At 39.1% G+C, this 24746-nt stretch overlaps 1 protein-coding gene across 1 annotated transcript in view; it reads right to left on the reverse strand.

Moving 5' to 3' along the window:
• The window catches only part of Dio2 (iodothyronine deiodinase 2), a 228277-nt gene that overhangs the window by 103100 nt on the left and 100431 nt on the right, over positions 1 to 24746 (reverse strand).

Genomic DNA, 24746 nt, shown 5'->3' on the forward strand with positions numbered 1-24746 from the left:
AAGAAAGAAAGAAAGAAAGAAAGAAAGAAAGAAAGAAAGAAAGAAAGAAAGAGAAGATAGAGATAAAGGAAGAAAGGAAGAAAAGAAAAAAGAAAGAAAGAAAGAAAGAAAGAAAGAAAGAAAGAAAGAAAGAAAGAAAGAAGGAGGAGGAGGAGGAGGAGGGAGGGAGGGAAGGAGCACACTTAGCTTTAATGAGACCCAGTGGTTTTCTAACAGTAGAATTCATGAGAATATTTTGGAAAATCCTTGAAAATGGAGACTTATTTTGTTTTTATTTTTTACTGAGATAAATTTACAACAACAAAATGAGATTTTTTTTTTTACATTAGAGACCCTGATTGAGTAGGTTTGTAGGGATGGCCCCTAGAATCTGTGGTTTTCATAGCCATGTCAAGCCATTCTACAGATGAAGACAACATGTCAAGAAACATAGCAATTCTTAGAATATCAGACAAATTTGGCCTGGAATTGAACAAAACCCAAGCTTTGGGCAACAACCTAAATACCTACATAATTTTTTGTCCTAGAACTGTAGGCTGTGGTAAAATATTTGGAAATGTCACTACAGGATAAATGAGTTCTTTCAGTGAGATTTTACGTCATGTACCGACTGAAGTTTCGTGCGTTTGTAAACTTTGATATGCTATATCATAGCTATTGTGGGATGTCAGCCACAGGTTACTAAATTTACTAAGTTGCAGTTACTAAACTTTCTTACTGAGAATTTCATTATGCCAGAACACATGACTAGACTGTTTATCCTTTCTTAAGCAATCTTCATTTGCATTGACATTCTGATTCTTAACATGCCTGGACTGAGCAAAACCAAAGGAAATTCATCAGCAACCCAGAAATAACAGAAATATGTCATCCTGGAATAGACATGTCTTCCATTTGACCCAGGTAACTACTCTGCATGATGAGTAATGCCAGACGATCTAGGGAAAGATACAGACGCATATTACATCTACTCTTTGCAGATGTAACAGCAATGATACATCACAATAGAATGTTTTCCTCTCTGACCCTGAAATGACCGTCATTGTGACCTAATATTTCAAGACCCCAGCTCATAACGTTACTGTCTCTGGATCCTTTCCTGCACTCTCTCATAAAATATACAGGGAACAAAAGAGAAAACTTGTCCAGTATATTCTCCCCATCAACTCTGGGCTAAGGCAATTCTACTTGTAACAGATTATTCTGGTTCTCATTAAAAACATGGCTGGCCGGGCAGTGGTGGCGCACACCTGTAATCCCAGCACTTGGGAGGCAGAGGCAGGTGGATTTCTGAGTTCGAGGCCAGCCTGGTCTACAAAGTGAGTTCCAGGACTGCCAGGGCTATACAGAGAAACCCTGTCTTGAAAAACCAAAACCCAAAAACCAAAAACCAAACCATGGCTGGACGTTTGATATAAGGCAAAGTTTTCTGGTTACAGGAGTCAAAGGAGAACTCAGTAATCATTCATATTTGAAAATAATGAAAATCGTCAGTACTGTTGATGCTAAAGCAGATGTCTGAAATCTGGACAAGCAACTGAAAATATTTTGGGAAAACAACAAAATTTTGATTACTGTTGGTACAATATAAGCATTAAGAACAACTCATGAATTATACACTTTCAAAAGAAATATCTAGATCATAACTCTAGCATGTTGACTCATTCGCTGGACAGGTATAGAGTTATTTCTGCTGTTATATCAGAGAAAAAAAGTGGGCCTTACTCTGGAAGAGTTGGGAAGGACCAATGAATAACATAAATTTGAATAAACAAATAAAGTAATAGAAACATGAAAAAATATATGAAAAAAATAGTCAAAATAAAGATAATATCTATTGTAGAGGAGTCAGCTGAATTTTCTTCAACAGGTGAATGCTTTTGTAAGTTTTTTTTTTTCTCCTGGAGGGATGTGAAGAATATCTATTGCTCTTCCGAAGTTCTCAATAACAAATCAAAGTTTTATTCTACCACAGTTCAACCCAGTAAATTTGTTGGGCTTCCTTGATTAGAATGGATAAGAGATTACTAGCAAAAGCCAGGGTGATATCAGTGGAGCCCTACTGGAAAATGTTTGCCTAGGTTAATATGAGCTTTAAAGGGTTTATCTAATCCATACCTAAAAGAATCCCTAGAAAACACACAAACAGGAATATACATGTAATCAAAATTCAGAAAATAATGTGTGGCAGTGCCAGAGTAGGGTACTTCTGAGCCTCACTACAATGACTACCAAGAGTTTTCTCTTGATGACTCTGAATTGATCTTTTGCTCTTTGCTTATTTGTTAAATTTTGTTTCTTGTGTTAAGGAAGAGGATTGCTAGTTTTGCCTTTTGGAGTTTAATTTCAAGTCTTTCTCTTTCTCCAGACTGGCAGACAGAATAGAAAAACAGCTGGTCTCCAGACTTTTCAACCCAAGCTGGGTGTGAAGTTTGGCTTATTTCAATTAAGTCTTCTTTGTAATTAAACATTTACATATAAGCTAAGTGCATGCAGATCTACGGGTAACTGCAATGCATGCCCTTTAAAGAAGCATTGTTAAATCATATTCATGGTTGTCTTCCCAGCGATACATAGCCAGATGTTAGTCTTTTAAAGTTATCAATTTATAGCAATGAGCTTCATTACTATATAACCTTAAAAGTCTGTCACTTCATAGTTTTCCCAGGAGAGGAAACAGTTTACAGAGCACATATTGTGAGGTCCCATAAGTTACATTACTGTAGAACTATGTGTCTAGAACATTGGACCAGAATTCTTCTCCTGCAATGTACTGTCTACGGCAGTTGAGGCAAAACTCTCTCTCAACTTGCCTCTTTCTCTCACCTAGAGTAATTCTCAAATTTCAGAAGGCTTCTAAAATATCCCATGGCAATCCACTTTGCTAGCAAAGAAGAAATAAATTTGATGGTCACTGTAATTCTGTATACTCCCTTAGACTTCATTTAGAACCACACTCAAAAAAGAATATGAGACTCTGGACCTCTCTTTTAAATAGACTTAAAACTTGAACAACATATCTCTAAGTCTATTATTCAACTGCAAAGATTCCCTCATACAGCAAACATCTAAGAACTTGCCACTCCTTCAAAAGAGCACAGTTTTCTGCTTGCAGACAGTACACACCATCATGGAATGGGCAGACCACAGTACCACACACATTATCTGAGTTTTATAGTTTCCCACCCCTCTTTCCCTCAACTTCATGCCATGACAATTACAAGTCTCATAGATGAGAAGTCTTTCAATAGCATCTTACAGCTTGGAATTGATCTCTCACCTATTCTACCAAAATAGCTGTAAGAGTCCCTTGTGTACACCAACTGCTTTGGTTACTATTCTGTTGCTATGATAAAACACAAATCTCATACTTCCAAAATATAATGGCACAGATTGTATATTACCATTCCAAAGGGTGCTAATAGAGATATAGTGAGGAAATATTTGAGCAAAACAAGACCAAACTCTAGTAGGGCAAAAACCAAATCCTTTAGTTCCATGTCCAATGTCAAAGGGCTTAGATGGCTCCACCTTCCAGCTTTGCTGTCTACAACATCTTGGGCAGGTGTCACTCTCTATATGTAGCTCTCCTTGACAGGATCTGACACCTCTGCATCTCCAGTATTTTGGGATTTTCAACACATCCCAGGGTTCAGCTTCACAGTTTCCTGCAATGGCCTCTCGATATCTCCACACAGGGAAAATATACAAGCCCCTCACTCTTGTGTCTCAAAAGAAAGCACACCATAGAGGACCTTGCCAAGTTCCCCTGTCAGCCTAGGATGTACCCTACTCAACCACATATACTCACACCAGTTGAGCAGCAGGCTTTGTTTGCAGTTACTGTCTAAGAGCAGAAAAAATTCTTGGGATCTTACATTTTAGAAATTGGAAGCATAGATGGGTTGGATCATACCCTGAGGGCACTCTTCCCTTTATTTTTTGAATATGTAATTATTTATTGCTTTAGGCTATTTTAACATTCTTTTAAAAAGTATTTTATTTATATTCCAAATGTTTCCTTACCCCCTTCCCATTATAGTGGCTAGCAAAAGCCTTAATGGCATTAATCAATCTCCTTATCTCTTTTAGCACAAGCCTTGGCAAGAACATTTTGTATTTCTTTCTTCACTGTAGACCTGCATAAAAGTTACTAGTAAAGACCATGCCACAGAATGAATATTAGCCTACCTTGAAATTTATTCTCCCAAAGAAATTAGTCCATTATTTTTTAATTTAGCCTTAGATACAGTATCAGAACATGATAGAAAGCAGACAAATTATTTGCCAAAATACTATACAAATGACCTTTGGCACAGTTTCTGTTTAAGTCCATGATTTACTCTGCCATGCTTTCAGTGCTACTGTTTCTAGGGTCCTACTAGAACACCCCTTTATACTCTGGATGCTTTTCTAGTCCAAAATTCTATATTTGTCCAGATTCCTCCAAGAAGTAATACAAACAAACAATAAACAAAACAGTGCAGAGTTAGGTACCTCCCAAGGACACCCCACTCTCTGTACCAATCTTTTTAAGCTACTTCTCTGTTGCTGTGATAGAACACCATGACCAGAGGCAACTTACAGAAGGAAGAGTTTATTTGGGCTTGTGGTTCCAGAGGGAAAGGAGCCCATCATTCAGGGGGAATATAGCAACAAGCAGCAGGCATGGCAGCAGAAACGGGAGGCTGAATGTTCACATCACAAGCACAAAGTCTAGAGAGAGTGAGGGAATCCAGGATGTTGTTAGCTTTCAGAGCCCTCCTCAGTGATATACTTCTTTCAGTAAGACTTTACCACATAAACTTCCCAATCTATGTAGGAAATCAAGTGTTTAAATCCCTTAGGCTATGAGGAATATATGTCCTTTAAACCACCATACCAACTTACTTAAATTTACCTTACATACAACCACAAAGGGAGAGTTCTAAGATGTAAGTGTGATTATGACACTGCGAACACTGGGGAAGTTAAATAATTAAATATTGACGTTTTGTCCGACTGCCTCATCAACATGTAAAACTTTTAAGATAGGTTTTACATGATTTACACATTTCCTGAATGGCTCACATTCATCCCATTAATGCTGTGTAGCATTAATTTATCTTTCATAAATGTTTATTGAATGGATCCATGTTAGATCTTCAGAGCCACAGACCCTCAAAAAATGATGATTAAGGAAGAATGTTCAGGAAAAACAGACAAAAATGACCCACAGCCAAATTGTAGACTTCCTTTCACATCTCTCCATATGCCCCAGAAAAATTGAGATCTTTATCTAAGATATAAAGAGTCTATATTACAACCTTCTATGGCATCGTGGACTTCTGAAATAATATTGCACTTGAAGTGATATTTAAGGAAATCATATAGCAAGCTAGCACCTAAGCGATGCAATGTTCTGCTCTAGGTTTTGTGTAGAATGAAAGGGAATATTTTCTAAACAGTGTCACTAAGCTATAGTAAAATAAATGTCTTCAAGTAATGCCATATCAACACCTATACCTGTCTCCCTTTTCCCAACACACATACACACACACATGCACACGCATATTCCTGATTCTTGATACAAACATATCTTACCCAGATGTATAGGAGGTAAATCCTACGAGCTGCTCACTGCTGTTCCATCTCTACTCCCCCTAACTGAATTATAATCATAGTCATTACTGCTATAATGATAGTCATAATACTTCTACAGTGCTTCTGAGATGATCTCAAAGCATGACTGCATCATAACTGTAAAACTTTAAAATATTCATCTCTTCTAGAGATGGTGCTTATAATCAGGGTGGGAGCTTGTAGTCTTGCCTGACACCCACAAATCAAACTTATGAAAAGGCTTGCTCAGATCTGTTTCTTTTACTTAGCTAGGAATGGATGATTTTATTGGTGCAGGTCAAGGCAAGTCAAAGAGGAGAGACTTATTCATACCCAACATTTACTGACCTTATCAAATACATTTTATGCTGACAGGGAGGAGGAAAGCTTTATGCTTCCGTTGTGTAAATCTGGAAAGTGACTTTCAAGTTATGATAGTAAAATTAACCCTTTCCACCAAACCCCTGCAAAGAGTCTTGGTCTCCACTTGGGTCATATGTTTTGTGTGATTCTAATACCCCTTCAACCCCTTTCAATATGATATTTCCTCCCAGTTCTCCCACTATATCTTTGCAAAGCACCGCATAACCACCATGAAGACAGTCATCCTTTGGTTCCTAGGAATCATCTAGGGAATGATAACATGAACCCATTTCTTCTTCTTGGAGATAAACCTATCTGTACTTGGTCCTAAGGCATGAGAGGCGAAAGTGTTTCTGTTCTCACCCATATTTTCAGAATATATTCAGTATCTAACAGTACCTATGACGGACTAGGAAAACTCTGACAACAATAATGTACACACAAGACCTCTGCACTTGAGCAGTTTGTTTTTCATTTAAGCTATGGTTTTTTGAGCTGATAATTGATCTTGCACATGATGTGACTGCCCCAATATTTTTAGTCTCTTTATGATCATGTCTATGTATAATAACTCAAATTCCATTGCTCTCCTGCTGAAAATCCATTAAGAGGTTCTCAACACACTTAAAATACTGAGGTGGGTTGTTGTTGCCCCTCACTCTCTCAAACATACATACACACACACACACACATTATAGTCATGGTTTAATTGCTGGATAATGACTGTCCAATCACCAGAATACATCCTTCATTGATGTGTGTTGTCCCTGGGTATAAATAGGCCTGAAAATTATGCCTTCTGTCTCTACTTCTGTTCCCTGTACTCATGAGTCAGATTAACCTTGATGTGTCCTTTTATGCTAGGTTTCTTCATGCAGTAACAGCAGGAACTGGATTGCTTTCATAGAGTGCCATGCCTCTCTTTCTTTACACCTCTGGACAATCGTCTGTATGCCTATGTATGTACACCTCCCCCTCAACACACACACACATACAGAGAGAGAGAGAGAGAGAGAGAGAGAGAGAGAGAGAGAGAGAGAGAGAGAGAAAGAGAGAGAGAGAACATTCTCTGTTAAACATGGTTGTGAGCTGAATGGTATAGGCACAAAGGATACAGCTTCCCACAGTGAACAAGCAGATTATTAAACATGCCAGATTGGTAAATCCATCCTTATGGTATAAGTTAAACCTTAAAACTTAACTTCCCCAAGCTGTGTATGAAGCCCCTTCCCCATCAAAGTTCACACTCCGCTTCCCACCCAGTGCATAATAAGGATATAGGTTCTCATTGGCAGTAGGCACCAGCATGCTTGCTCTGTGGCATGTGAGAAAACAGGCCGATGGCACAGTGTTATGCTTTCTTTCTGCTTTTCCAATCATTTATCAGTCGGCCCTGCCTCTTTAACGGCCTATAACACCACTCAGAACATGGGGCTTCTAATCACACAGAGCAAGCCTTCCCCCTGCGGCCTCTGTCTATGTCACTCACTGCCTATCTCTCTGGAAAATGACATAAAGTGCTATGTGGCTTTGCCAAAATGTTTAGCAAAAGTAAGGATTTTGGTTGTACTTTAAAACTCTACTGAGTTGTGCTAAATAGAATATTTTTAAGTGATTTTTTCCATTTCTTAATCTTAAATGGCATACTCCTCATCTGTCAGTCATCTCTGTCCTTTTAAATATGCAGTGAATACCTAACCCATAAAAGGTCCTTGTGGAAACAGAAATATAAGTACTGGTCACTTATGATGCTTGCCCTCAACCAATTACCTTGCCTTAAGCAAGAGCTTCTGTATTCAGCAACAGCTCTAACACATGTAACTTCACCCTTACTAATTCTTAGTTGGATACTTTCTCCCCAACCTTTAATTATAGCAACATAACCTGTCTAGGGTGTGGGATTTCTACTATTGCCATGTTTTATCTATGATACCCCATAACTCACAAACTGCTTTCCTAAGTAGCATTTGACTGAACTCCTACAAGAACCCGTGAAAGGGAATCTATGAATATGAACTTAAAGAAAAAAAAAACAACAGAAACTCAAGGATGTTGTCACTAACTCTGTCCACACACAACCTCAAAGGGAGAAATGAGCATTTCTGACACCAAATCACGGCACGGAAATGTCCAATCATTTCTACCATCTCCATTTAGCAAGTATGTGTTCAGCATACGCCAAATATTTCCATAAAGAATTATTTTCATTTTCTGAGCCCTCTATCACTTTCTTCATCTATTGTTTTGATCCAGTCAGTTATCTCCTTTGCTCTAGAACTGGCCTCCTCTAATTTATTTTTTGAATGAATTTGGCTGCTCTTTGAAACTAAACAGTGCTGTTCAACATATTTGTTTGCAGGGTTGAAATATTCTAAATTTACATGGTTCTTCTGTATGTTAGTCACTAGTCAATTTTGACTTTATGGTACTTCAGGATATTTGTGATTATTTAAATTTAAATTATTATAAAAAGGAATGTGAAGTGGAAACTTAAGGGTTCTTTGGAAAGTCTGTTGGATGGTGTTTTGCTGGACACAGGTGTGAAAGACTAAGGCAGGTGCATGAAGGAAGATTTTGCTAAAGCAGACACATAAAAAGACACGTGATGGAGGATTCTTTGCTAATAACACGCATATATTGGTCCACCTTACATTGCGCGTAATTGAGAGGCATTTGTTGGGATACTATAGAGAGAAACGCACCAAAAAACTTATGGTAGTATACTGCAGTTTGTTGCTGCTTCCAAGGACTTGGGCTGATTAGATGCACATGCTAAGACAAGGCACATGCTGAGGCAAGGCACACGGAGGATATGTGATGTTTAGAAGGTATAAATAGGACTCTACAGAGTGATGGAGGCAGAGCTTGGCTTGGTGGTACAGCTAGCTGTGCAATGCTTGTTGGTCTCACATCTTCACTGATTTTCACTTTCCAGAGAGAGGCACAGCTGAGAACGTCTCCTGGTGTTCCTCCAGGTCCCTCCTGTGACTTGAGCTGAGGCTGAGGCCTGGCTGTCTCTGCCAGGCCATGTCACCACTGTTACCAACCTGACTCTACCGAACTGGACTGCTGCTGTATCCATGAAGTGTTTGCAAGTGGATGGAGCTGCTGCTGCCTGCTGACCTGTGAACTGAACTGCTGATTTCCAGGTAACACAGACGGGAGTCGCTCCAAAGAACCTTTCTAAACAGACCTACTTCCCACATATCCTTTCTTTTCCACTACTGCAGTTTGGGGTGGATTACAGGGAAGGTAGCATTTAACAACCATCATTAAAAATAAGATTTTTTTTTAATTAAAGTTACAGAAATGGATTTCACTATGGATTTTTCATGTCCTCTCCCCTCCCCCAAGTCACACCTCTTTCCCCCAAAGCTTCTTCCTGTTCCCCAGAAGCCTCTGTGTCCTGTCACATGTATTCCAATCTACTCTCCTCCCACTGCAACTCTTTTCCTCATCTAATGGTCGCCTTTTGAGTTTTACAACCTAGTCAAACACGCGCGCACACACACACACACACACACACACACACACAAAATCTAAAATATTTTTAGGTTACCAAAGTGTTGAGATTTCATAGGGTGGAAGGGATTCAATGTTCCTATCCTATGTAGAAGACACCTTGCCATATACATACATCCTTGGTCTTTGGCTCTTATAATCTTCCATCTTCTCTTCTGTCATGTTCCATAAGCCTTAGATGTAGGAGTTCTGCTGTAGATGTATTAACTGGGACCAGACACCCCATGGTCCATTGTTTTATTTTGACAAGTTTTGGCTTCCTGTGATGGTCTTTGTTGCAAAATAAGGCTTTACTGATGGGGAGTAAAAAGTTCTATCTGTGGATGTAAAAGTGAGTATTGGAAGGCAGTTAGACATTTTGCTGGTTTAAAAATAAAAATGCTGATAGTAGGTTCTCCTCTAGCTTCTATGAGCTCAGCAGCCATGGTCCCGGTTGACTAGGTTTATAGTACCTGGCAGGAAAGCCCTCCTATTGAAAGAACCTTAGATCCAGTTAGACAGCTATTGGTTACACCAAGGCACAAATGACACTTTGGGTGCCTTAAGGAACATCTTGAAGTACTGGTCACTGTGGTTCTCAGGCTTCACAGCTGGATGGGACTTTTGTAAAGAGATTGTTACTTTCATGTATATCACCCCAGTTTTCAACTCTGGGAGTTAATCCCTTTAATGTTGGCATCCTTTTATAGCTGTTCTTATTTTCCCTGACTTTCCCTCTGGAACTGCAAAGTTTCAAATCTTATCAAATTGGTCTTTGATCCATTTTGAATTGATTTTTATGGATCCCATTTTACTCTCATGCATGTGCCTCTTCAGTTTTTCTAGCACCATTTGTAGATGGTACTTCATTCCACTCCAGGTTTTGACACCTATGTAAAAAGTTCTTCAGGAGTCACTATATGGCTATCCCTCTGGGCCTTTCCTTCATCCAGTACCACTGATCTACACATATGCCCATTCAATACTGATTTTGTTACCCTGGTTCTGCAGAATAAATAACTTGACAGTAAGTACTACGTCATCCCCAGTGTTATTCTTTCAGTTACATGGGGACTTTAGTGTTTCTGTATGAATTTTGGCTTTCTTTCTATTTCAGTGAGGAATACCATTGATATTTTGACAGGGGTTGTATTGAACACATAAATTACTTTTAGTGACATAGACGTTTTTACAATATTAATTCTGCTGACCCATGAGCAAAGGTTTTCCTTTCTTGTTTATTTACTTATTTGTGTGTGTGTGGAAATGTGCTTACCCATACATACCTGTCTCTGCAAGTCAGGGGTCAGTATCAGGTATCTCCCTTCATTTTTCTTTTCCTGACTTGGGTTTATTTGGTCATAGTAATATATATTGATCATAGCCGTCAACCACCCCATCATTCCTCTACTTCTTCTCCCCTCTTCTTCTCAACTCCAACCTCTTCTTCTTTCCAGCTTCATGGCTACACATCATGTGCATATGGGCAGGAACAATTGTACTTGGGTGTTATTAGTATCTAACTTTTGAGACAGAGCCCTTCATTGAACTTTGCTATAGTGGCTGGCCAGGTAGTCTATAAGACCTTCCTGTCTCCAGTCCTGCACTGGGGTGTTATAATAATTTTAAAAGAAGTTGTTTTTTTCTTTATCATAAGCTAGCTACCAACTAAACTAGGCAGAGACATTAAAAATTATTTAATCAAGATTTTTGATATAATATCTGAGCAGCTATTAATTTATTCTAATACTTAGGCTAATCTAGCCACCTCCCAACCAAAATTCCCAAGATACTGGCATTTTAGTATTGATTTGGCTCTCTCTGCTCTAAGTGTTTTCACATGGTCTTTCCTCCATCCTCTCTTCATGATGACCCCTCTCAGGTGCTCTCCCTCTCCCCCTTCCCCCTCCACCTCCCCTCCCCCTCCTCTGGGTGGCAGAAGTCCAGCCCTACTTTCTCTTCTACTCAGCTATTAGGTGATCAGCTTTGATTGACAAATAGAATAAATGCGGGCAATGTTTACACAAACTTGAGATGGAAGATTCCTGGAATAAGCACAACAATTCCATGTCCATATTGCAACCACCTATGGGGGCAGAAAAATCAGCATTTGAATAACATGAGGATAATCTTCACACAATGCACAAAAATATGGCTACACTGGGTTTGCAAACAAGTATCACCAAGCTTAGCTTTTGCTATTGGTTCTAAATATCTGAATTAGCATTTTGCATGTCTGTGAAGCAAACACTTTGTTCACTGGGCCACCATGTCCAGTCTCTTCTTAATGTATTCTTGAATTCAATTTGTAAATATTATACTCAAACTTTATGCATCTGTGAATATCAGAGATATTAATGTCTAATTTTGTGTGCCTGTGTGTCCTTATTTGATTTTGTTATTAGGATAATGCTGGCCTAATAGAATGAGTTCAGGTTCTTTTCTATTTTGTGGAACAGTTTGACAAGTATTGGTGTTAACTATTCCTTAAATGTCTGGTAGAATTTTGAGTAGACCTGTCCAGTCCTGAACTTGCTTAGGAAGAGACTTAATAACTGTTTCAACCTCATTGGTTGTTATGGATCTGTTTATTTACATCTTCTTCATTTAATTTTGATAGGTCATATATTTTTAGGAATATATCCATTTCTTTTATATTTTCCATATTTTTGCTATGTAACCTTTCAAAATATTTCCTAATATTATACTACTTTTATAATTTTATTAATTTAGGGCTTTTCTGTCTTTCTATTGATTAGTTTGGCTGGGGTTTGTTGATCTTGTCTATCATTGCAGAAAACCAATTCTGTATTTGGGTGATTCTATATATATTTTTGCTTTCTCTTTCATTCATTTCTGCCCTAATTATTATTACAGTTTACCATCTATTGCATTTGTGTTTGGCTCATTTTTGCTTTTCTAGAACCTGAGATGAATCTTTAGGTTTTTGTTTTGTTTTGTTATGTTTTTTTTATTTGTGATCTTTCTTTTTAATGTAAGCACTTAGAGCTATAAAGATGGCTCTTAAACTGCATCATCTGTGTGGCAGAGGTCCTGCTAAGTTATGTTATTTGTTTCCATTTGATTATAGGAATTTAAAAAAAAATACCCTCCCTGCTTCTTCAATGCCCTACTGTTCATTCAAAAGTCCATTGATTGGCCTCCTAATGTTTGTGGAGTTTTGTTAGTTCCACTTGCTTTAGATTTGTAGCTTTATTCCACTTTGATCTGAGCAAATACAATGAATAATTTCTGTTCTTTTATACTTGTTAACGCTTGCTCTGTGGCCCATAATGGGATCAGTTAGGTTCTGTGAGCTGCTGAGAACAATATGTATTCTTTATCTGCTGAATGGAATATTCTATAGATACCCGTTAAACCTATTTGCTCTGTGGTATGGCTTAGTCTCTCTTAGTTTCTTTGCTGATTTTTTAGTTTGGATGACTTCCTGAAAGGCTAGCGTTGGGTACTGTAAGCTTCCACATTATTCTATCAAGACCTATCTAATTTTTATGCATTTTAGTTTCTATTATTAACTATAAGTTAATTGTGTGGGTTAATGCAAAAAGAAGAGGGTTTAAGCACTGTATTGTCAAACATCTGTTTGGATTAGGATTAGGGTTAGGGTTAGGGTTAGGGTTAGGGTTAGAGTTAGGGTTAGGGATAGGGTCATTGTCCTTTGAGTCATTCATTCTGTTCTCCATGCTCCTTCCTCTCCAACTCAGCCTGTTGCCCTCACTTTCCACAATTCATTGTTGATTTTGAACCTTCTAGAATGGTATCCTTTATTAATATACAGTAGCTCCCTGTATCTCTTCTGGGTAGTTCATTGCGGTCTGTGTTATTAGTTTTCAAGTTAGCTGTGTCAGCTTGTTTTCATCTTCAATTCACTTGACAGATGGACCTCCACTCCTTGAGTCTCAGTTTGTAGATATCTGGACTGTGAGTAATGTTGTTGCTGCTGCTGCTGTTGTTAGTTACCATGAGTAGTTGACATTTGCACTTTAGTGAACTCAGCCACTTTGCATCTTTTAAAGGGCAAACTGAGGTCATTTGCATTTAGCCTTATGGTGTGGAGTTTGTTATTTCCTATAGTCTTGTTCGTTATTGTTCTGGTTGATTCCCTTCTTGCTTGTGTGTTCCTTGTCCCTGTGAGTTCTGAGGGTTTCCTGGTTTACTGTGATGGCCATAATGGATTGCTTACAAGCTCCCTCTTTGTTTCTTCCTCTCATGAAAAGTATTCTGATTTCCTGCTCTGAGATGAGGCTGTTTCTTTTTCCTTTGTGCATAGCATTCATTTAAAAATCTTGCAGTGGTGTGGGGTTTTTTACATCTTGCTTCAATTTGTGTTTATTTTATTGTAGCCATATTTCTCACAAAAATTTATCAGATAACTTTGTTTTGCTGGCACTTATTTTCAGGGCATAAAATATATCATTTCTTGCTTTCTGGGATTTTAGGGTTGCTGATGAGAGAGCTGATGTTATCACTATGTATTTGTGGCTGATACGGCATTTTTTCTCCTACAGGTTTTGATATTGTTTCTTTGGTTTTTATTTCTGACATTTTGTGGTATCATAGTCTTTGTTCTTCTTATGTCTATTTGGGGTTCTAAATGCCTACTGTGCTTCAGTGTCCTCTTCTTTATGTCTGGGTAACTTTCTACTATGCTTTATCTGAATAACTTGCCTGTATCTTTAGCGTTTATCTCACCATATATCAGAGTCTTTTGGTGGGGTCATTCATCCTTTTTCTTACGTATATATCTGAATGTGTTAATGTCTCAGCTTTATCTTCTACCCTAGAAATTCATTCCTCTGTTTGGAATTATTAGTGATAGTGTTTTCTAGTGTGTTTTTATTTGATCATGTGACTCTCTCAAGCATTTATGTCTGGTTCATTTTCAGTCTCAAGTTGAGAGGTTTTTTTTCTGCTAGATATTTGATTTTCTCCTCCAATGATGAAAATTTTTATCCACTTTCTTGTCTGGTTGATAAATTGATTTTTTTATTTTGTTCATCTGTGTATTTGAATACTCTATGAGACCGACCATTGATTCTTTTGTTTAAAAGTCCCCTGAGAAGCTCTGCCAGAGCCTGAACAATACAGATGAGGATGCTGACAGCCAATCATCAGAGTGAGCATGGAGACTGCAATGGGGGAGTTAGAGGAAGGACTGAAGGAGCTGAAGTAGTTTACAACCCCATAGAAAAAAACAACATTAGTAACCAATCAGAAACTCCCCAGAGATCCCAGGGACTAAACCAACAACCAGAGTAAATATGGAGGGACCCATGGTTCTAGCGGCTTATGTAGCAGAGAATTGCCTTATCTGGTATCCATGAGAACAGAGGCCCTTGGCCCCAGCTTAGAGGAATGCTAAGGCCTGAGTGGGTGGGTTGGGGAACTCCCTCATAGAAGCAGGGGGAGGGGATGGGATAGTGGGGCTGTGCAGGGAAAACAGGGAAGGGGCATAACATCTGAAACATAAATACACAAAATAACCAATAAAAATAGACTCTGCAAACCTTTTCTAGCATTGTAGTGAGCTTACTGTGTTTCTTATTTTGTTTGTTTGTTTGTTTATTTTTATTGGACATTTTCTTTGTTTACATTTCAAACTTTCCCAGTTTCCCCACCCCAGAAGTCCCATATTCCATTTCCCCTTCCATGCTTCTATGTGGGTGTGATCCCAACAACCCACCCAAACCCCCTCCTTGCCCTGGCATTCCCCTGCACTGAGGCATCAAGCCTTCACAGGACTAAGGGCCTCTCATCAAATTGATGCCCTCCAAGGCCATCTTCTGCTACATATGTAGCTGAAGCCATGGGTCCCTAAATGTGTACTCTTTGGTTGGTGGTTTAGACCCTGGGAGCTCTGGAGGGTCTGGTTGGTAGATATTGTTGTTCTTCCTAAGGGGTTGCAAACCCCTTCAGCTCCTTCAGTCCTTTCTAACTCCTCCATTGGGGACAATGGTTGGCTGTGAGCATCTGCCTATGTACTTGTCAGGCTCTGGCAGAGCCTCACAAGAGACAGCTCTATCAGGCTCCTGTAAGCATGCACTTCTTGGCATCCACAGTAGTGTCTGGGTTTGGTGACTGTATATGGAATGGATCCCCAGGTGTGGCAGTCTCTAGATAGCCTTTCCTTCAGTTTCTGCTCCACACTTTGTCTCCGTATTTCCCCTGTCTGAGAAGTACCAAAGCATTCACACTTTGGTCTTCCTTTTGGAGCTTCATGTGGTCTGTGAATTGTATCTTGGGTATTCCGAGATTCTGGGCTAATATCCATTTATCAATGAGTTCATACCATGTGTGTTCTTTTATGATTGGGTTACCTCACTCAGAATGGTATTTTCAAGTTCCATCCATTTGCCTAAGAATTTCATAAAGTCATTGTTTTTAAAAGCTGAGTAGTATTTCATTGTGTAACTGTACCATATTTTCTGTATCCATCCTTTTGTTCAAGGACATCTGGGTTCTTTCCAGCTTCTGGCTTTTATAAATAAGGCTGCTATGAACATAGTGGAGCACAGGTCCTTGTTATATGTTGGAGCGTCTTTTGGGTATATTCCCAGGAGTGGTATAGCTGAGTCCTCAAGTAATAATATGTCCAATTTTCTGAGGAACCACCAAACTGATTTCCAGAGTAATTGTACCAGCTTGCAGGAGGAGTGTTCCTTTTCTCCACATTCTTGCCAGCATCTGCTGTCACCTGAATTTTTGAACTTAGCCATTCTGAGTGGTATGAGGTGGAATCTCAGGGGTTTTTTTTTATTTGCATTTCCCTGATGACTAAGGATGTTGAACATTTTTAGGTGCTTCTCAGCCATTCAATATTCCTCAGTTGAGAATTCTTTAACACTGTACCCCATTTTAATAGGGTTATTTAATTCTCTGGAGTCTAACTTCTTGAGTTCTTTTTATATATTGGATATTAGCCCTCTATCAGATGTAGGATTGGTAAAGATCTTTTCCCAATCTGTTGGTTGCCATTTTGTCCTACTTATAGGGTTTTTTGCCTTATAGCTTTGCAATTTGATGAGGTCCCATGTTTCTATAGTTGATCTTAGAATAAGCCATTAGTGTCCTGTTCAAGAATTTTTCCCCTGTGCCCATGTATTTGAGATTCTTCCCCACTTTCTCTTCTATTAGTTTCAGTGTATCTGGTTTTATGTGGAGGTCCGTGATCCACTTAGATTTGAGCCTTGTACAAGGAGATAAAAATGTATAGATTTGCATTCTACATGCTGACTACCAGTTGAACCAGCACCGTTTGTTGAAAATGTTGTCCTTTTTGCACTGGATGGATTTAGCTCTTTTATCAAAGATCAAGTGACCATAAGTGTGTGGTTTCATTTCTGGGTCTTCAATTCTATACAACTGATCTACCAGCCTGTCTCTGTACCATTACCATGCAGTTTTTTGTTTGTTTGTTTGTTTGTTTTGTTTTGTTTTGTTTTGTTTTGTTTTGTTTTGTTTTTTTACCACTTATTGCTCTGTAGTACAGCTCGAGGTTAGGGATGGTGATTCCCCCAGAAGTTCTTTTATTGTTGAGGATAGTTTTCACTACCCTGGGTTTTGGTTATTCCAAATGAATTTGCAAATTGCTCTTTCTAACTCTATGAATAATTAAGTTGGAATTTGAAGAGGATTGCATTGAATCTGTAGATTGCTTTTGGAAAGATGGCCATTTTTATTATATTAATCCTGCCAATACAAAAGCATGGGAGACCTTTCCATCTTCCGAGATCATCTTTGATTTCTTTCTTCAAAGACTTGAGGTTCTTGTCACACAGAAATCTATCAATGTAATCCGCTATATAAACAAACTCAAAAAACCCACATGTGATCATCTCATTAGATGCTGAGAAATCATTTGACAAAATTCAAGACCCCTTCATGGTAAAAGTCTTGGAAAGATCAGGAATTCAAGGCCCATACCTAAATATAGTAAAAGCAATATTCAGCAAAGCAGTAGCCAACATCAAACTAAATAGAAAGAAACTTGAAGCAATCCCACTCATATCAAGGACTAGACAAGGCTGCCCACACTCTCCCTACCTATTTAATATAGTACTCCAAGCCCTAGTCAGAGCAATTAGACAACAAAAGGAGGTCAAAGGGATATAAATTGGAAAGGAAGAAGTCAAAATATCACTATTTGATGATGATATGATAGTATACTTAAGTGACCCAAAAAATACCACCAGAGAACTCCTAAACCTGATAAACAACTTCAGCAAAGTGGCTGGATATAAAATTAACTCAAACAAATCAGTAGCCTTCTTCTACTCATAGGATAAACCTGCTGAGAAAGCAATTAGGAAAACAATACCCTTCACAATAGTCACAAATAATATAAAATAACTTGGTGTGACTCTAACCAAGCAAGTGAAAGATCTTTATGGCTCACTGTGTTTCTTAGTACTAAGAAGTTGTGGACTTGTATAAACCTCCTAGTGATCTGTCCTTCACACTTTTTGTCTTTCCTTTCTGAGTTTTGTGTCCATGTGGGGATGGAAGTGTCCTACTGTTGTTTATTTTTTCTTGTCCCCTTACTTTTTCAGTGGTTTCCTTTATCTTACATGAGTTCTCATCCTGAAAAGTTGTATCTCCGGGACTTGTGTTTCCTACTTCTATTTAGTGGGAGGCTGACTACTGTAATAGGTACAATGGTTTGACAGCAAAGACCCTTTTGGACCTTGTATATGCCATCAATGAGGTAGAGAGATGGTGGTGGTAATGATTGGGGGAACTTATAATTATGTAGTGCTAAGGGTAGTAATATCTAAATTGCAAAATAAGACTGGACTTGGAAATGGGAAAGGGATAAAAAATGGAATGAGAGAGAAATCCTGTGAGTTAGACATAGGATTACTAGAAACATATTATGGAGTAGGTATAGTGAAGAGAAATAGGTACAAATTCCTGTTCAAGTGCAGTACAAGTGAAAAATCTCAGGTGTGAGCATGTAAATAAAATTAATGAAACCTGAAATATGAAATATAAGGTATTACAGGTTTAGTTATTGTTTCTTCCTATTTAGGAAGAATGTGGTACACACACACATTTCCTCCTCCTTCTCTATTGTCTTTTATAGTCATCTCAAAAGGTGAGGAGCGAACTACTGCTTTTAGCAATCCAAACAAGTACAATTGCTGTGTCCTTCTTTCTATGTGGAGACTTCACACCCTACAGAATCCCTATCTGAGAGTCCTGGTCCAAACTTCCCTGATAGAACTGTCACTCTGGTAGTTGGGGAATCATGCATTCTACATGTAGAGCTTACTGTGACTGGAGCTCTGAGGGGTTCTGGTTTGTATAGACTGTCTAGTTGTATGACTTTGTCGCTGGGAGGTCTCTTTACATTACTGAGTCCACGTCACAATCATCAGTGCACCTGTCCACATCCTTTTCACCAGCTGGGGTGATGGAAGGGCTCCAGGGTGCTGGTGTAGGATTTCAGCTTCAAGCTCCCATGACAATTTCTGTTTCCAAAAGCACACTCTGTCTTGTTCTGGCCATTCCTCTGACCACAGAGTAGTCAACCCATGTCCCTGCAACTATTTTTGGCACCTGGAGTCTACAACAGAAGATAATAGAAACAGAGCCAAGCAACCACCACTGACGCCAACCTAGAGATGGAACTGAGAACCAACTGGGAACGTCTCATCATTCATCTATCCTCAAATTCTCTCTAAAATTCTAATTCAGTTCTATAACATTTCATGCAAGTCCTGAATTTAAAACTGAATGTCCCTTTTATTTTGACAGAAACACACTTTGTATTATACTATATCAATTAGTAAATGATTTTCTCTTTCTACAAAGTATATCTACACATAGCCTCTTTCCTCCATTCCTAATCTAGAGAAGAAAAAAAAAAAACATGAGTCAGAGGAGAAAGGATATTACCCAGGTTCTCAATATTCCAGGAAGAAAGTTTTGTAAATCCTGCCAGCTCTTAACCAGAGCCACTCTGATAATTACCTCCATCTCGCATTTGCTGTTCGTGGAACTCCTCTGGACCCTATTTCAAGAGGATGGACATTAAGTTCAAGAAGACATAAAATTAAAAGCAGATGCTTTGTGTGCCGGGGTCGTGTCTGGGTCTGGAAATGTAAACACGGACAGCAGGTTTTCATATTCACAGGCAAATCCCAGGGCATTCTTTAAAATGACACATTTCAAAAATATATAAATATTTCCATTGGTCCACGGATACCAAACCAAGGTTTGTCAACTCAGTGAGTGTAAAACCTTCTCTAAGTGGAAATGTCTCCAAGAAGAATAGGTTCATTATGGTTGGCAAGAAGTTGGTGAGGCCTGTACACTCTTTCCTTCATTTCCTAGAATATGGTGTAAAGGATAAAGAAAACAAGAAGATGACAGGAAACAGACTGAGGGGAAAAGGGGGGAGGGAGGGTAAAGGGAGAAAAATTAGCATAAAGGAGAGCTTCAAAAATAGATTAGCACAATTTTAATGTCTATCTTAAAACCTTTTGGAACATTCTAGGGTGGGTTTTGGACAAGTAATAGGATTATTTTGATGATTTTGTAAACTATGAATATAATTCTGAAGCTGCTAAAATAAAAGCTGAAATTTCTTATATACGCTATGCTGCTCAACCCTGGATGCGTCTCGAGATCACTTAAAGAACCAAAAACCAAGTTCAGGACCAGCAAGATGGCTCAGTGGATAAGTACACATGCTGTCAAGGTTGATGGCCTGAGTCTGGTCTATGAAACTTACACGATGGATGTAAAAAAAACCACCAACTTGTCCTCGAATCTTCACACTTACTCCCTGATACAAGCATGCCCATTCACACGTAAGCAATGATAAAAGACAAAGGATGAATTCCCAAAGCTGCTCATCTCCTCAACTTTGCTTTCAGTGAATCTTAAGCAAGACTTAGAAATCAGTGTGACTAGCAAGATTTTGCTGAAAGGACCCAGATATAGCTGTCTCTTGTGAGACTATGCCCGGGCCTAGCAAACACAGAAGCGGATGCTCACAGTCAGCTATTGGATGGATCACAGGGCTCCCAATGGAGGAGCTGGAGAAAGTACCCAAGGAGCTAAAGGGATCTGCAACCCTATAGGTGGAACAACATTATGAACTAACCAGTACCCTGGAGCTCTTGACTCTAGCTGCATATGTATCAAAAGATGGCCTAGTTGGCCATCACTGGAAAGAGAGGCCCATTGGACATGCAAACTTTATATGCCCCAGTACAGGGGAACGCCAGGGCCAAAAAAAATGGGAATGGGTGGGTAGGGAAGTGGGGGGGAGGTATGGGGGACTTTTGGGATACCATTGGAAATGTAATTGAGGAAAATATGTAATAAAAAATATTAAAAAAATAAAGAAATCAGTGTGAGTGTGATTGTGTGTGATTATGTGTGTGTGTGTGTGTGTTGTATGTGTGTGTTTCTAAGATCCACACATATTCTGATGTGTTATTTTCATTGCAAACAGCTGCTGTGGACACCTCATAAAGACACACATAAAATGTCAATAAGGGAATGAACACATATCTCTCTACTTATAATGAATATGGCAACTTCCTAGATCCAATTGAGACCTACAACTACATATACTGGTTTTTTTGGTGGGGAGAGAGCTCATTCCCAACTATAAACCCGATATGTGACCTACAGGAGGCCATGGAAACATAATAAACACAGTAAATTTAACCAAGACTTCATGAGTTTCTCTACTATTTACCATTTCTACTTCAAATGTTTGAAGAAACTCAACAGCAACAAAGGCAAGAGGACCACAGCATCTACTGTTCTCAGGAACCAGGAGGATGACATCATGCCATTTGACATTTCCCTTGGATCTTGCTACTCCTATCTGCACAGGCACATACTAGCATCTGGAAGGTTACTTCATTTGGATTTAATTCACCAGGGAATTAAAAGTATCCAATGAGAATATCTTAGTGATTCTGCAGTATCTGTGAATACTGTGATATAGGGTAACTGTGATAATCCCAAAGGAAGATGCCTTCACTGTCCACTTGGAATACATTTTGCCTTAAGGTTATTTTCAAATATCCACTAAGTTCCACCATTCTAGAAGAAAAAGGGTTTTAAAACCTTAGCATTTCTGTTCTTATAGCACCAAGTTAACCATTTGGAAAAGTTGCATTTGCAAAAAATCCTAAAAGCCTCTGACACATTTGTTTTTAGATATGCAGAAGAAAACTTGCTCCAAATTAATTTTCAAATGAAATGCCAGAGAGTTGGGGGAAATGTACTCAGTGGGCCAAGAAAACAAAACTGAGTGGCTAGGATGTGAGTCTTGCCTCTCTTTCATCAGGTTTCACTTTAGCTAAGGTCAGGCCTGCAAACGTAGATAAACAAACAGCAGGACTCACATTTAAACACAGTACATTCCTGACATGGCCTCTCAGCATTGGGGGTGGGGTGGGGGGGTGAGCCTTCCCAGTACCTCCCTACCTCATGGAAGAGCCAGCTGCTCCTCATCTCTTGGGGAGCAGGATATGAAGAACACTGGTGACTTGTAATTAAAGTGAAGAAATTCCATCCAGATGGAATCACAAAGGGAAATGACAGAGACACAAAAGAAATGAAGAAATTAAAAGAAAATTAAACCCTTAAAGACCCAAAGTGACCCTAGATTACAAGGAAAAAACCAGAATGGACCTGAAAGAATTGTCCTGTTGATGGGAAAGTCACATCAACAGAAATTCTGAGAATAAAATGACCATGTTGGTAAGAAAAGAACAGACAGTTACCAAAGAACATAGCCATGGAGCCAGCCTGGGAAGTGGAGTGGAGTTCTGTAATCCGTCACTGGCTCTCTTCCTTCAGTACTAGGAGCTGTGACAGAAGTTTCAGTATACCAAATCATCTTAAGAAATGTAAGGTAAAGTTTGACCCCATCGAATCCTTCTTTTAATTTTCTTCATGAAGAAGAGACAATGTCTTTTTTTTTTTTAACTGTGTTTCTAAACTGTCTAAGAGGAAACACAAGAAGATGACCATTTCATTGGCTAACCATACAGCAGAGCTTGGGACAAGGCTCAGAGGGTTAAGAGAGCTTGCTATCCAAACATGAGGACCTGAGCTCAAGTCTTCAATACCTGTGTGAGGAGCCAAGCACAGCAGTTCATACCTGTAACTGCAGCATGGTTGGGACACAAGGGAATCCCAGGAGCAAGGCCAGTGAGCCAAGCCAAAATGGTGACTATCTATTTCAGTGAGAGACTCCATCTCATGTCAATAAGATAGGTGGCAAATGAGGACAATATCAGTGTCCTCCTCTGGCTTCTGTATGTGAATGACACATTCACATGCTTCTCTCTCTCTCTCTCTCTCTCTCTCTCTCTCTCTCACACACACACACACACACACGCCACACACACACACACACATGCAATGAATGGAAGTTACAGGTAAATAGTTCAGCTTCCCTAAGCATTGTGGTTCAGTCATTTCCAATAGTCATAAGAGCTATGAGTTGAATGTGACTTGAGAAGTATAGAGTGTGCATGAGACAAAACAGTGATTTGGGATGTAAAAGAGAAAAAAATATATACCCAGGACATTTATCCTTAATTGTGTGCCAAAGTTGCCAAAGATTGTCCTCTGTAAAGTAACAGAGATATCTGAGCCTATTAGCTAAAACCTCAGCCCTTATGTTACCCTACAAGACCCAAGTCCCTGCTCCCAAACTGATTTGGGAATCGCTGGGTCAGTTTATAGCAGTGTAATTCTATTTTTTTTATTTATTAGGTATTTTCTTCATTTACATTTCCAATGCTATCCCAAAAGTCCCCCATACCCTCCCCATCACTCCCCTATCTACCTACTCCCACTTCTTGGCCCTGGTGTTCCCCTGTACTGAGGCATATAAAGTTTGCAAGACCAATGGGCCTCTCTTTCCAATGATGGCAGACTAGGCCATCTTCTGATACATATGCAGCTAGAGACACGAGCTCCGGGGGGTACTGGTTACTTCATATTGTTGTTCCACCTATAGGGTTGCAGACCCCTTTAACTCCTTGGGTAATTTCTCTAGATCCTCCATTTTAATATTCTGGAATCTTAATGCATTCATATTGAAAGAGTATAAGGACTTTCTATTTGTTGCCAGAAGCTCAGGCGTTAGAGCATCTTGTTAATGATTTTGGTTCTGAGAGGCCTAGAAACATGGAAATCATGACCTTAGAGTTAAAGAACCTCCATTGGCCTTCACTACCATAAGCATGTGACTTCAGGAATAATAGTTGTTGAGAATTAAGGACTTGTACAAACTGCTCTGAGCACCAGGCAGTTACTACCCTGTGGTTTAAAGAGTAGCTCCATGAATTATATAGTAACCATATTATAGATGTCAACATGGAAGTGCACAGAGGTCAGAAGTGCATCGATGAAGAAGAATCCAGGGTTTTGCTCTTTCCCATGCCCTTGACTTCCGTGTCATGTCATTGTTCAGCATTATTTAATTCTCGGTGTGGGTCTATGTTTGCTAATGTGTGAGAATGGAAGGATTGTGGTAAAGATTACATCATATACACAGTGACCTAAATGTTTAAAAGATACTGTTCTTAAGGGATGTCCAATGGCAGACCAGACCTCTCTACTTTAAACAGAGAAAAAAAAAATAAGACAATGTATGAATGTTTGAAAACTGGCAATGCCAACAAGAGGAGCACAGAGTTTAGAAATAGCTTATGCCTGGTGAGTTTCCAGAATGCAGTATGGAAAGGAGAAAAAAAAAAAAGAGTCCACATAGCCAGAGGTCATCAGAGGTCACTGACAGGAAACAAGAGTTCAGAAGTCACGAACCAATGAGTATGAATAAAGCCTGGGCAGAGAAAACACTTAATAGGCTTTGTAACTTGGAGAATGGAATTGAGGGAAGAGAAAGTAAATTGAAAGGGAAGGAAACAAAGTTGGTCAGGAGCAATTTCCAAGCCTCTTTACTAGACATTGACAGGTCTGTATGATGCCTAGAAGCCTGCATCTTTACAAAAACACCTACGAGGAATAAGCTTTGGTGGTCCATCCATGGATCCAAGGAAAACATAGGTGAAGAAGCTGTAAAAACGGGACAATATGCCCTGCCCCAGATCAAGCTATCTATGATGAATTGCAATGAACTAAACACTGGCTATTATAAACTACTGGCCTTCAAGCTAATGATAAACAAATGGCTGGCTTTATAATACTTAAGCTACATTACTCAAAATACTGACAGTAGTAAGCACATACGTATGTCAGTGCTGACCACTATTATT

This window comes from Mus caroli, chromosome 12, assembly GCF_900094665.2.
Source record: "Mus caroli chromosome 12, CAROLI_EIJ_v1.1, whole genome shotgun sequence".
NCBI lineage: Eukaryota > Metazoa > Chordata > Mammalia > Rodentia > Muridae > Mus > Mus caroli.